This window comes from Euphorbia lathyris, chromosome 3 (genome assembly GCF_963576675.1).
Source record: "Euphorbia lathyris chromosome 3, ddEupLath1.1, whole genome shotgun sequence".
In the NCBI taxonomy this organism is placed as follows: Eukaryota; Viridiplantae; Streptophyta; class Magnoliopsida; order Malpighiales; family Euphorbiaceae; genus Euphorbia; species Euphorbia lathyris.
In genome coordinates this window covers 35,777,579-35,790,021 of record NC_088912.1, presented here as the reverse complement: position 1 = coordinate 35,790,021, position 12,443 = coordinate 35,777,579, and the positions used below count along the sequence as shown (strand labels likewise).

The window sequence follows — 12,443 nt, the reverse complement described above, 5'->3', positions numbered from 1 at the left end:
TGGCAGTCATTCCCAATTTTACCCCTAATGCTGATAAGTTTGGTCAATTTACGAAAAAATTCATCAATTGAGACCTCTCGGTAATGAATCTTGTCATAATAGGTCATAATTATTACATTTGTTCATTTTAATTAGAGGATATTAAAACAACAACAACACCAGTGGGCAATTTACATTAGAAAATTGATTAACTTAAAAGATAAAACAAATGCAATAATTATGACCCATTATGATAAGATTTACGACCGAGATGACAGTTTGATGAATTTTTTCACAAATTGACCAAACTTATAAACGTTATGGATAAAATTGCTATTGACTGTCATGTCAATCTTAGGGGTAAAATTGCTCTTGACTGCCAATTTTATGGGTAAAATTGCACAATTTTTAGATGTTAAGGGTAAAATTATTCAAGTTTTTTAATATTGATCCTAATGTGAAAGATCCGGTTAACAAAATTAATCAATGTCATTAATCCACAAAAAAAAATGAAAGATAAGGGGTCTCAGAATGCATGTTATCTAAATGACCGAAAACAATAAATATACATAATTTAAATATTTACCTATTTGATCCTCATTAGTTTTTAAAATTCCCTTTTGTGAGCGACGTTCCATCAACTTATTTTTTCGATTAATCCCTGCAAGACGACTTTGTAATTTTTTTAATGTCATTGGATATGAGATTTTGATTACTTGATGTCATCTGAGCACAACATATATACATAAAATCAATAATGAATTAGATGGAAAATTAAAAAAAAGTAATTAACATTCGCATTAAATTTCAGAAAATTGAAAGGATAAAACTGACAAATATTTACCATATACGAAGCAAGCTTACCGAAAATAGAAGAAAGTGGAAAAGTTTAGGATATGATTAAAAATTGTGGCAGATGGAAGAGAATGCTTTTGAGGAGAGATTAGGGTATCATTTACACAGAGCAGACATAAATGAGGAAAGTAAAAATTTACGATAGCTATATATAGTTGTGTATGCACTACCAAAAAAAAATGTGACTTGTGAGCACAAATAGTTAAAGACAAATTTTTGTCCATTGGTTTTGAAATTAATAGAGGACAACCATATTTATTGTCTCCAATTATTTTTTAGTCTAGTAAAGGGAACCACTTTAATTAATAAAAATTAGATTATATTTATATATAAAAATTTATTATTATTTGGGGACAAAATCGATTGATTTTGTCTAACCCCACGTCTCTCTCTCTCGTTCTTGGCTCCCCCTCATTGCCAGCCAATATACCGTCTCCATCCATAACCAGCGCCCCTCTCATCCATTCTCTCTCTTCTCTTCTCTCCATTTGTTTTCCTCTCCATTTGCCTTCCTCTCTCCCTTTTGTTTTCCCAAGTTTCACCGATGAATTCAATATCAAGGTTAGGTTTTCTGTTTTTTTATTTTCATGAGCCGCGAATTTGGAGACTAGATCCCATCAGCTCTGATGAATTTTCAAGGTTAGGTTTTCTGTTTTTTTATTTTCATGAAAATCTCAATGTTTAGTATGTCTAACTTCAATTTAATGAAACCTATAGTTGACTGCTTGATTTATTTCTCTGTTATAGTAGCTTCAAGATGATGTTAGATGTCCTAATCTCACTATGAAATTCTAAATGAAACCATTAGTTAACAAAGAAATGAACAAAGAACAAACTGCAATTGAGACTTTCTCCTTCTGCTTGGGTTTTCTATTGATTATTTTCTATTATTGGTCATATTTTTCTTATTCCAGGTCTAGGAGTGTTTAATTGATGTTCTGGGAAAAATTTAAGAGTTTAAGCTCACTGGTTTTCTACTCTTTACTGATTTTCTACAGTATACTGAACTAACAGGTTATAGGATGTGATACTAAGTTTGGTTGAATTAGATTTTTCCTTATTAGTAAGTTGTAAATTTGCTATATGACAGTGACAGATTTCTTCAATTTACTTTGTTGTTTAAATAGCCTTGTTGAAGATAGATTACTAATTTGAATTTATAGAATGCTTTACTTGATTATCTATATGCTTTTACCCTGACATGGCCTTCCAAAAGGATACCAAATATCCCAGTTTGATATACCAATTGCAACTTGCTTGACATCATTGATAATTGGTTTGATTTGTCTTGAATCATTTTTTATCTGTCGCCCTAGTATTGCTATTTATTTACTCGTATATTTCATGTATTAGTTCTGTCTTAATGAGTAAGCCTTACTTGCGAATTTTTATTAAATGCATTAAAACGCTAGTAGCAGAATGTAATCTATGTATTTATACAATGTTACACATTCTACTAGACTTGCATGATCTTGATATCTAGCTTGTGGTCTATACTCTATCATGATTAATATTACTTTTGCTCTGCTATATGATTGAATTATACTGTAGACCTTAAACTTAAGAACCAGTTGAGTAAATTCCTGAATTTGGATCCAGAGGATTGAAAATTTCTAAGTGTCTTTTAGGCTCATCAGTCATCACTAGCCTTTGTTTTCTATTTTTGCAAATGCAGCGGGGAAGGGAGATGTGCTGTTGGGTGGAGGAAACAGAAAGAAGAGATGAGATGGGAGAGTGTTATATGTTTTTCATGCAAGAAATGTTTTCCTATTTCATGTGTGAAATAATAAAGGGCATTTTAGCTACATTAATGTTGTTAGGTTAGGCTACTTTGTTTTCGCTTATGGTAGATGTGACATGGGAGAATGTTATATTGCTGAACCGATCTCATGCCACCTACCAATCCATCACGGTGAAGATGTTATATCCGCATAGGAAATCCATGTTTCAAATGATTTAACGCCTTTATCCCTGGGTAGAATGATCAAATTATTGTCTTTATAACTATGCTTTAGCTGTGTAGAATTAGTTGACCTATGTTTTTGAACATCCAAAATTCCTACTTTTTCCTGTTCCATGCGCTTATACTTGCTATTTTGTTTTCTAATCCAGGTTCATGCTCTGTGGAAGGATCTGGTTCACAGGTCCATCAGCGAGACTCTAGTATGTTCCTGCTAATGTTAATTTCCCCTGTTATATTCTAGGGTCCTTTTGGTAAAATTCATGTAGAATGTGTATTCAGTATGTGGATGACATATTTAAAGTTCTTTTAGCATTTGTGTTGGAGAATTCGGAGCCATAGTTGCTTAAGGCGACCGAGGCGATCAAGCCACCACCTTCTGTTATGGGAGGCGGCGAAATTCGAAAGGCGACCGCCTTTCCACCGTAGGCGAGAGGCGGTTCTGGGGAAGAGGCGGCTGCCTTTGGGTCTCAGTTGAAATTTAGGTTAAAAAATGGAGTAACTGTAATCTGACAGTTCATGCGATTGCAATAGAAAGGTTCTCTCTATCCAGTTCGAAGACTTCATCTCCTTCAGGCTTCATCCACTTCGACAACTTCACTTCATCTCCTCCAACAGCATTGCCGATCTAACAGGTACATACTTCGACAACTTTACTTCTCTTCTCTGTTCTGTTCTAACTTCCAATTCTTACTTCAACTTCTTAGTTTCTTTTCTTCCTCTCTTACTTTTCTTAGTTATAAGTGTTATGCTGCCTTTATGACTTGTTCTAAATGTTATGCTGCCTTTATGATTTGTTCTAAATGTTATGCTGCTCAAATTTTTATGAAAGTTTGTGAAGTTTTTACAAGTTCATTATTAGTAGTTTGTTGTGTTGTGCAAGTTTGTTATTAGTTTTGTTAAGTTTATCATTAGTTATTAGTTCTAAGTGTTGTGCTGCCCAAATTTTTGCAAGCTTTTCATTATTAGTACTAGTAATTCTATGAAAAGAATGGGAAGTATCTGCAAGAGGTCAAGGGAGGGAGCTCAAATGATCTCAGCCATGCATGAATGATTTAGCTTTTGTGTTTTACAACTTTAGAAGTTAAACTAGTCAATTTGAGTTATAATTTTATCTCTTGTATTTTTCTAATTTTTTGTCGCCTTTCGCCTTTCACAACTATGGTTTTTCATCATTTGTAGGTTGATCTGAATAGAGCTGGGTACCATTGCTTGAGGTTGTTTCTGAACCTGATATAAGGAATGGTATTGAAGCTGCAGAATATGCAGCAGAACTTCAGAGGGTAGTTAGGTATTTGGGAGTAGGCAATGGCAATATGCAAGAAGGTTCTCTTGGTTGTGATGTGAATGTCTTAATTCGACCAATTAACAATCAGAGTTTGGGATGAAGGTAAGCTATTGCTGTTTAAGAAATCTGCGAGTTGGTAACTTTCTATTCGGGTAGTTAGGTGTTTGCTTTTCCTTTTATACAATTCAAATGTTTTATGAACACGGTTTTCTTTTCCAATTTTAATGATAGGGGACAGTTCAATCTTTTGTGTTCACAACTATATATGGTGAACCAAGGCTATTTAGACCGACTGGTAAGCTCTCATTTCAATTTATTCTTTGAAAATGAAATGAGTGAGGTCAAATGCATAACACTTTTGAGAGATGCAACTACTGTTTCCAATTCATAGTAGTCAATTTTCACATACGTGAAGCTTTTGCATTCATAAGTGTTTGATCATCTCTCTTTCTTTCCAAGAGAACGGCTGCTTGCCTTATGGTCAATTTGATTCTTTATTTCAGTAGAGGCACTTCAAAGTTGTCAATCCTTTATGGCAACGTGCATAAACAAATCGCTATGGAAATTATGATCCCTCTATGAAAAAGAAGTATTTTTTTTATGTTATGTTCTTGATAGCATAGAAGCTGATAAGGTTGTGAAGTTTTAGCAGTTACATAACCTGTCATCAATAATAAGCTGCAATTATCATTTCCCGGAGTATGCATATAAACTGATCTAATGATTAATGCAAATAGGTGCAAACCGATATCATTACATGTGTTTAAACAACCTATTAGCACTTGGTGGTGGCAGCAACTTTGCTTTGTGCTTCGATGGAGACCTGTAAGTTGAATTTTTTACTAATCCACGTTGAATTTCTTCATTTGGTGCAAAGAGAAAAATAGAAAAATCATCTAAATGTTACTTCATTTAATCCTTTTATTTATGTTATTTTTCTCTTATTTTTCCTTGAGGTAGGTTAAATGGAACTAATGGACCTATTGAAACCTATGGGAAACCTAGAAGCAGGGGCACATCTTTTCCATTCAAGGAATAGAAAGGGAAAAACACTATAACACCTAATAGGTCTAGAGCGGAAAATACCTCATGTGCATACAAATGACAGTACACAACACCTTCAGACCAAATGTAAAAGCTCAGGGAAATAATCAACTCAATAATTAACCTCAATATTAGGATTCAAAAAACAATTTACTCAGAAATACAACCCAGGTACAAATTTATTATCAATAACTAGCATTGCTTCAAATAATTAACTCTGATTGGAAAATGACGCACGTGTGAAGTGTAGATAATAATATTCATGACCGAGAAGACAATTTGATGAATTATTTCTCAAATTGGCCCAATTTATCAACGTTAGGGGTAAAATTGCTCTTGGCTTCCAACATTAGGGGTAAAATTGCACCGTTTTAGATGTTAGGGGTAAAATTGCTCCTAACCCAAAATGTTAGGGGTATTTTTGCACCTTAACCCTTTATTTATTTAAAACATAATGTGAATAGAAACAACAGATCAACAGTACAAAATGTTTGGTCAAGCTGGTCACTTTCTATATAAGAACTCATAAGATCAGTGTAAACATCAACAATGTAAAACATAAATTTTAGTGGTGTTAATAATACACTAATTCTCTTCTCAAAAAATAATACACTAACTATGCTACCTATGATTTTGGGAGTGATAGTGAGAGTATTTATTTGATTTAGGAATGCAAATGTTATATGATATTTTCTGTGTGCATTTGCAGATGAAGGATTTGAGAAGAATGAAATTATTTAAAGCTAAGAGGGATATGGTTTGATTGATCTTAGGAATTATAGTAGAACATATCAGAACTGATTTTATTTGGGAAGAACGAGCGCAATAGTTATATAATGAATTATGGTAGAATTATGGCTTGTACTTGTTAGTTCCTTTCTTCTAATCATTTTTTTTGTTGAATATTACTGTGATATAATAAATCATTTTGTATTGATTTTTTTTGTCTGATTTATGTCTATAAATGAAGTTATGGATTGCTGTTGAAAAATGAACCAGTAAATTACCGATTATGGTTGCTGTTGAAAATTGAACCGAAAATCAGTAATTTACTACTTTCGATTAATAATTAACATATTATTTTTTAGGGCGTGTGTCGTCCTTTATTGTAGGGACAAAAATATGACAGTATTACATGGGGATGACAAGTGTCCCTAAGAATGGGGACGATAGTCATCCCTATGAACGGGGATGAGATGTTGTCCCTAAGAACGGGGACGACAGTCGTGTTGGTCCTGTGTAACTTAATATGATTAGTTCCAAGGGGGGAGTTAGGAACTAATGTAACTTTTTCGCTTACTAATGCTGACTTAATTAAATGTTTAACAATTTAACTCAGCTTTAGGTCAGCAAGGCTGAGTGAGGTGTGAGACAGCTTTAATCAGATACTGACTAGAGCTGTTTCAATTGTGAGTTGGGAAATAACACTTTAAGTTAGCTTCCAATTCAGCACTCTGATTACTCAGCGTGAGCTTATACAGATTATTTACTGAGCAATTTTAAGCAAGCAACATATACATACATATATATCAAGAGAAAGAGTTAGAGATTACTCAGCATACTTATCCTGGTTCGGCCTCACCGCCTACGTCCAGTCCCCGGAATCCTTCTGAGCTTTTTCAATCCTCTACTGAGCTCTTTAAAGGTAGAGCACAAACATTTTACAATAGCAACTGAGTATGCAAGAGTACCTTCCTCTATTCGTCTACTCAATTCTATCTACCACTGAATACTATAACCGAGTATTCAGATTTTCTCTACCACTGAGTACTATAACCGAGTACTCAGCTTCACTCTTCTAACCTTTACAAATGATAAGAAATTGTTCTTAATACAACAAAGAACACTTTAGATGATAGAGTCAATCTAGACTTTTACACAATGATTGGAATTGGGTGTAAGAGCTTGCTTTTTCTATTTAGACAGCTTCTATTTTGGATTATCACTTTTGAGAAGATTTTGCTTGTCTGTATATCTCTTGTATATGTGTTGTTCGATCCAAGTGATGATTTGGCCTATTTATAGTAATCTTTGTGGCTTCAATCATTTGAATTCTGATATAGCCGTTGTATGATAAACGGTCTTCTTCGTCATCACGTGGTCAGCTTCTAGAGCTTCAGGCCAATCCTATCTTCTATTTTTATCAGATGCCAGGTTTGCCAGTTTCGTCTTCTTGCGCCAGGTTTGTCTTCTTGCCAAAAGTCAGACGGTCCATGCATCTCAAAAAGGTCCTTAAGATTGATTTTCGAGGCTTCTGATTTGTATCAGACCTTGTCTCCCAAGTTGACGGATCATTGACGCTGACTTGATTATTACTCAGCTTGACTCAGCGGCTTCGCCTTCAAGCTTTTCTGAAGAAGACATTTCTTTTCTTAAAGCTGAGTTACGTTCTACTCAGCTTCTGCTGTGTGACTTGCTTATGCTGACTTTGTTCTGTCTTTCTTTTATAGACTTTCAGTTCCTGTTCTCGTTAGTCAACTTACTCAACATTGAACAAACTCATTAGTACAATTAAATCAAAGCACTTAAATTTAATTGTTTTAATCATGGGAATAATTTTGTCAAATCAAAATCATGTGGAAAGGTGTTTCAGCAAACTCCCCCATTTTGATGTTGGCAAAAGTATTCAATTACGGAACTCAGTGTTGAGGTTCCCCATGATATTTGACCTTTTCTATTTTTCTGAAATTACTCCCCCCGTAAGGGTTGCATCTACTGACTTAGTTCAGTTCTAAACCTTCTAAGATTTAATTGAAGTGAGCCTAAGGCCAGTCTTCAGAGGTAGGTCAAATACTTGGAACATCTAGTAATTTGCTCAGTTTTGATACTTAGTTAATTTTGGGTTTATCAGAGTTGAGGTATACTGAGTGTATTTTACTTGTTAAATTTTTATGTTCACAAGTTTTAAGTTGTTCAATGAGTAGTTACATGAGGCAGATCAGCATATACACAGCAAGTAAGCATTGCATATATAAAGATAGTTTGAAGAGAAGATGCTTATATATTAGATATACTCAGTTCAACAAGAATCATGCCATATAAGAAACACAAGTTACAAGCTAAGACTATTGCTAGTTCTATTTCTTGAGATTGACTTGAACTTGGTTCGACTTAGGTTTGGTTTGGCTTGGCTTGGTTGTTCTTTGTTGCTGAGTTTGGTTGCCAGGGACAACAGAAGTTGAGCCAGGAGGCTTTTGCTGAGTTCCGGCGGCTGGCTGCTTAGCTTTATCTTTCTCCCCCGACTTCTGCTGAGTTCCGGCAGCTTGCTTTGCTTGATCTTTCTCCCCCGTTTTGCCAGCATCATGAGATGGAAGGGGAGGAGCAAAGAATTGACCCTGTTGAACATCACGAGTCAATATGGTGGAATAATGTTGCATGTGGCTCGTACTATCCTTAAGACCCTTAAAGACCTGCAGTCCATCGACCATACTTGAAGAGGGGATTTTGATGTGTGCGCTGAGCATACTGAGTAAAAACACAAAAGACTTCCCTATCCAAGTGATGGAATCCATCATCCGTGCATAGGATTGATAGTACATCCTGAGCAGCGAAGAATCATACGAATGACGCTGGGCATTGATGTGCCTAACATGCGCAAGTGTTGACCGGGTGCAGTGAAGTATATCATTGGTCTTTACTTGGTCAGTGTCCATTTCCTCTTTGCTTAGGTTGAGTAGGCGAATTGCTTCACCAATCTGTTCAATGGAGCATTGAGAGGTGGAGGAGATAAGTTCACGAGCTCCGGCTAGCTCAGAGGTCAGCTTGGTGAACTGTTGAGTGACCTCAGCAGAGGTTGCAGATGTTGAGTTCGCAGCTGATAAGGCATTAAGTTTTCCTTCGATGGAGTCCATGTGGTTTACCATCATCAGCTGAAGTTCAGCCAGCTTGACCATGAATTCTTGCTTGGGCTGCTGAGAGACCAAGGAGGTCATAACACTCATCAGCTCCTTAAGACCTTTAAGTTCGGTCAGAAGTTGCGTGACGGATGAAAATTGAGTAGACTCAGCAGGAGCGGACCCAGCAGCATCGGCGTGAGACTGATCTATTGCCTAGAGAAGCATATGTGCTGAGTTGATGATTCACCGGCCTGACTCAGAGGCATTTAGGAAGTTGAACGAATCATCTTCAGACAGATTTTGCGTAGTCTCAGGGGCCACTTTCTGGTTAGCGGCAGGTGGTGGAGTGTTTTGGTGCTGACCAGAAGTAGAAGTGCCAGCTTGGTCAGTAGCTGCACTTGTGTTATTTAAGTCAGCAACGGGAGCTGACTGATTTATTATCTGCTCAGTAGATGATGGAAGTGGTTGCTCGGCAGTCTTATTAACCTGCTCATGGTCAGTCTAGAGTTGAGTTGAACTTTGAGGTGGAGGCAACTCAGCACTGTCTTTAGCAGGTGGGGTTTCCTTTGCTAGCTCTTTGTGTTGAGCAGCAAGAACTTTGAGCACTTACTCAGTGGAAGGATGAGCAGAGGTGTCGGCAGAAACTTGACCCTTAGTGGCTTGTTCCTCAGCTCGAGAAATAGAGGCTTGTTTTTCCTTCACTTGATGAGGAGTGGGCTCAGTGATGTCGGTGAAGAATTGGAATTGGAGCCCTGTTAGGTCTGTGATTGGGTCCCTCAGTGGTGATTCATCCAATAGATCTATAATGTTAGGCTTTTGAGCTTTGCGTTTGAAACGCTTGTCCGCACTGCCCTTTTGAGTTTTGGTTGGAGGAGAAGGGTCAGCAGCAGGAGAGTCTGGTGACTCAGAAGAGAAGTTGAGTCCTAAGTCAGCATAAAGGTTCTCCTCAACCTTGTCCTTCACTAGAGACTTAGCTCCTTGCTCATTAGCCTGCTCAGCGGCAGCTGTTTTACTTGGCTCAACAGAATGTACCTTGTCAGCTCGAGCCAGTTCTTCAGTACAACCTTGATCTTCCTCTTGATCACAAGGTGTCTTTTCCAGGTCGATCTCCTGAGCTCGCAGGAAGTGAGAATCCTTGGTGACGACGAAGTCAATGGGGGCAGCTTCTAAGGGTGTCATCACAGAGGTCTTCTTCCTCTTTAGGGGTTGCTCAAGAGTCTCCTCATTCTCTTCTTCAGGGTCAGCTCTTTCCTTCCTTTTCTCAGCTGACTCTGCCTTCTTTTGCACTGACACAACATGTGCAGTTTTCTTTCCACCAACCACCACCCTGATTTTCTTGGCAGTCTTGTTAATATCTTTGGCTAGTTGGGTTGAGGATTGGTCAGCTTTCCTTTTTCTTTCCTGCCGAGTTCGCTCAGCCGGTGCTTCTATGAGTACTGCTTTCTTCCCTTTCTTTGATAGCTCAGCAGTTGTCTCTTCAACCACATCATCCTCAGCAGGAGCTTCTTCAACCATGGGTCCTTTACCCTTCTTCGGTTTGATGGGAAGGCTGTGAGCTAAACCGAATAGAATTCCGGAGGTGATCTCAGTGCCTTCGACGTCAATTTCCCCCTTCAGGCTGACCTGGTGATCCTGAAGGATTTTGGTGATTAGGGAGCCCATCCTGAGGATCCCAGTGCTCCGTTGAAAAGCCCCAATAAGAAAGACGGGCATATTGAGCGGCTTGTAGGTCAGCATGTGCCAGATAAAGCACTGCTCAAAGTTTGATGTGGAGGAGGAGTTGACCTTGGGAAAGAGGAAGTTGGTCAGGATGTAGTGAGCTTGTTTCTGAGGATGACCCATGCTGGTGCTGGAGATTTCACCTTTATGATTTTTGGGTTTACAGAACTCAGCATTGTAATCGATCCGTTTGTAGTCATTTGTGCATCTCAGTTCTGCACCTTCTGCCTTAAGCTTTAGCAGGATGGAAAGATAAGAAGGAGTTATGGTGATGTCCTTGTTTTTCACCTTAGTGATCAAATAATCATCGTCGTCCTCAACGACCATTAGATTCTCATAAAACTCCTTTACTAGTTGCGGGTAAGTTATTCCGGGGAGAGAGAAGAGTTCAGTCCACCCATTCTTTGAAATCCAGTCACAGAAGGGTTTTTCTTCCTCGATGAAGCCTCCAGAAAACCATCGAGAATGGTAGATGTTTAGGCCTTTGATACTGTTGAAGACCTGATAGAATTTCCTCTCCTTAGGTTTCTTATTTTTCTTTTCCTTCTTCTTCGACAGAGTTGTTTGGTCAGTGCGAGGATTTTCACCGAGTATGCTGACCTCGGGCATCATTTGGTCATGCTGACCATGGATCTGATCCTGAGACTCAGAGGAAGTCTCGTTATATTCCTGCTCAGCAGGAGATGGAGGATTAATGTCGGAGCGGTTGTTGTCGTACTACTCACCGGACATATTCTGGGAATCGTTCGACATGGTGTTCTTGAGAATTTTTGAGAGAGTTAGAAGATTAGGGAATTCAAAGAGAGAGAAAGAGATCGAGTGCGAATTGTTTCAAGCGTAAAGAGGAGTTAATGGGAATTCGTCCACTATTTATAGCCGATGCGTGTTGATTTGATAGGTCAGAATGGCGGTTCGTTTTTGAATCAATCAACGATATTTAATTCTGACATTAATGACACGTTCGGTGCATGGGTTTTTAATCATTACGCTTACGTCATCCTTGGTGTCTAAATAAATACGCGTGCAAGTATTCTACTCAACATCTAAAGTACTAAACGTTTGGTGTTCTGAGTGCTTAGTTTAGCGTAGGAAGGGTTCATATCATATGGAGTAACTCAGTATTTTATCAATCACTCAATTTATATAGCAATTTATCAAATAGTGATTTTATGGCATTCATGTCTACTTAGCATATGATAGTTACTCAACATGTAATAATCACTCGGCATGGTATTATCACTCAACATACTCAGAATTTTATTGAAGAGGATTAGACATACCGATAGCTTTCCTTAGTATGCTGAACTGCTCACGAGCCAATGGCTTCGTGAAGATATCTGCAAGCTGTTCACCTGTTGAAACATAGGTCAGCTTGATCTCACCCTTGAGTACATGATCTCTGATGAAGTGATGCCTTATGCTGACATGCTTCATCCTGCTGTGTTGGATTGGATTTTTAGATAAGTCAATGGCGCTTTTGTTGTCACATTTGACTTCAATTGTTTTGGTTTGAACTCCATAATCATCCAACTGTTGCTTGATCCATAGGACTTGTGCAACACAGCATCCAGCAGCAATGTACTCAGCTTCAGTTGTTGACAGGGCAACTGATGACTGCTTCTTACTGAACCAAGACACTAAACAGCTTCCAAGGAAGTGACATCCTCCTGAAGTGTTTTTTCGCTCAAGCTTGTCTCGTCCATAGTCAGCCTCAGTGTATCCAACGAGTGTGAAATCGTTCGTGTTGGGATACCATAAACCT

The 12,443-nt window shown here is 37.9% G+C and overlaps 1 long non-coding RNA gene across 1 annotated transcript; it reads left to right on the top strand.

Annotated features, from left to right (window-relative positions):
• Nucleotides 1-1,197: 1,197 nt before the first annotated feature.
• Nucleotides 1,198-6,063, top strand: LOC136224476 (uncharacterized). The gene is made up of 6 exons (XR_010686457.1): nucleotides 1,198-1,473; nucleotides 2,947-3,429; nucleotides 3,977-4,184; nucleotides 4,314-4,377; nucleotides 4,820-4,907; nucleotides 5,836-6,063. It is a non-coding gene; the product is annotated as an uncharacterized lncRNA (long non-coding RNA).
• Nucleotides 6,064-12,443: the final 6,380 nt, after the last annotated feature.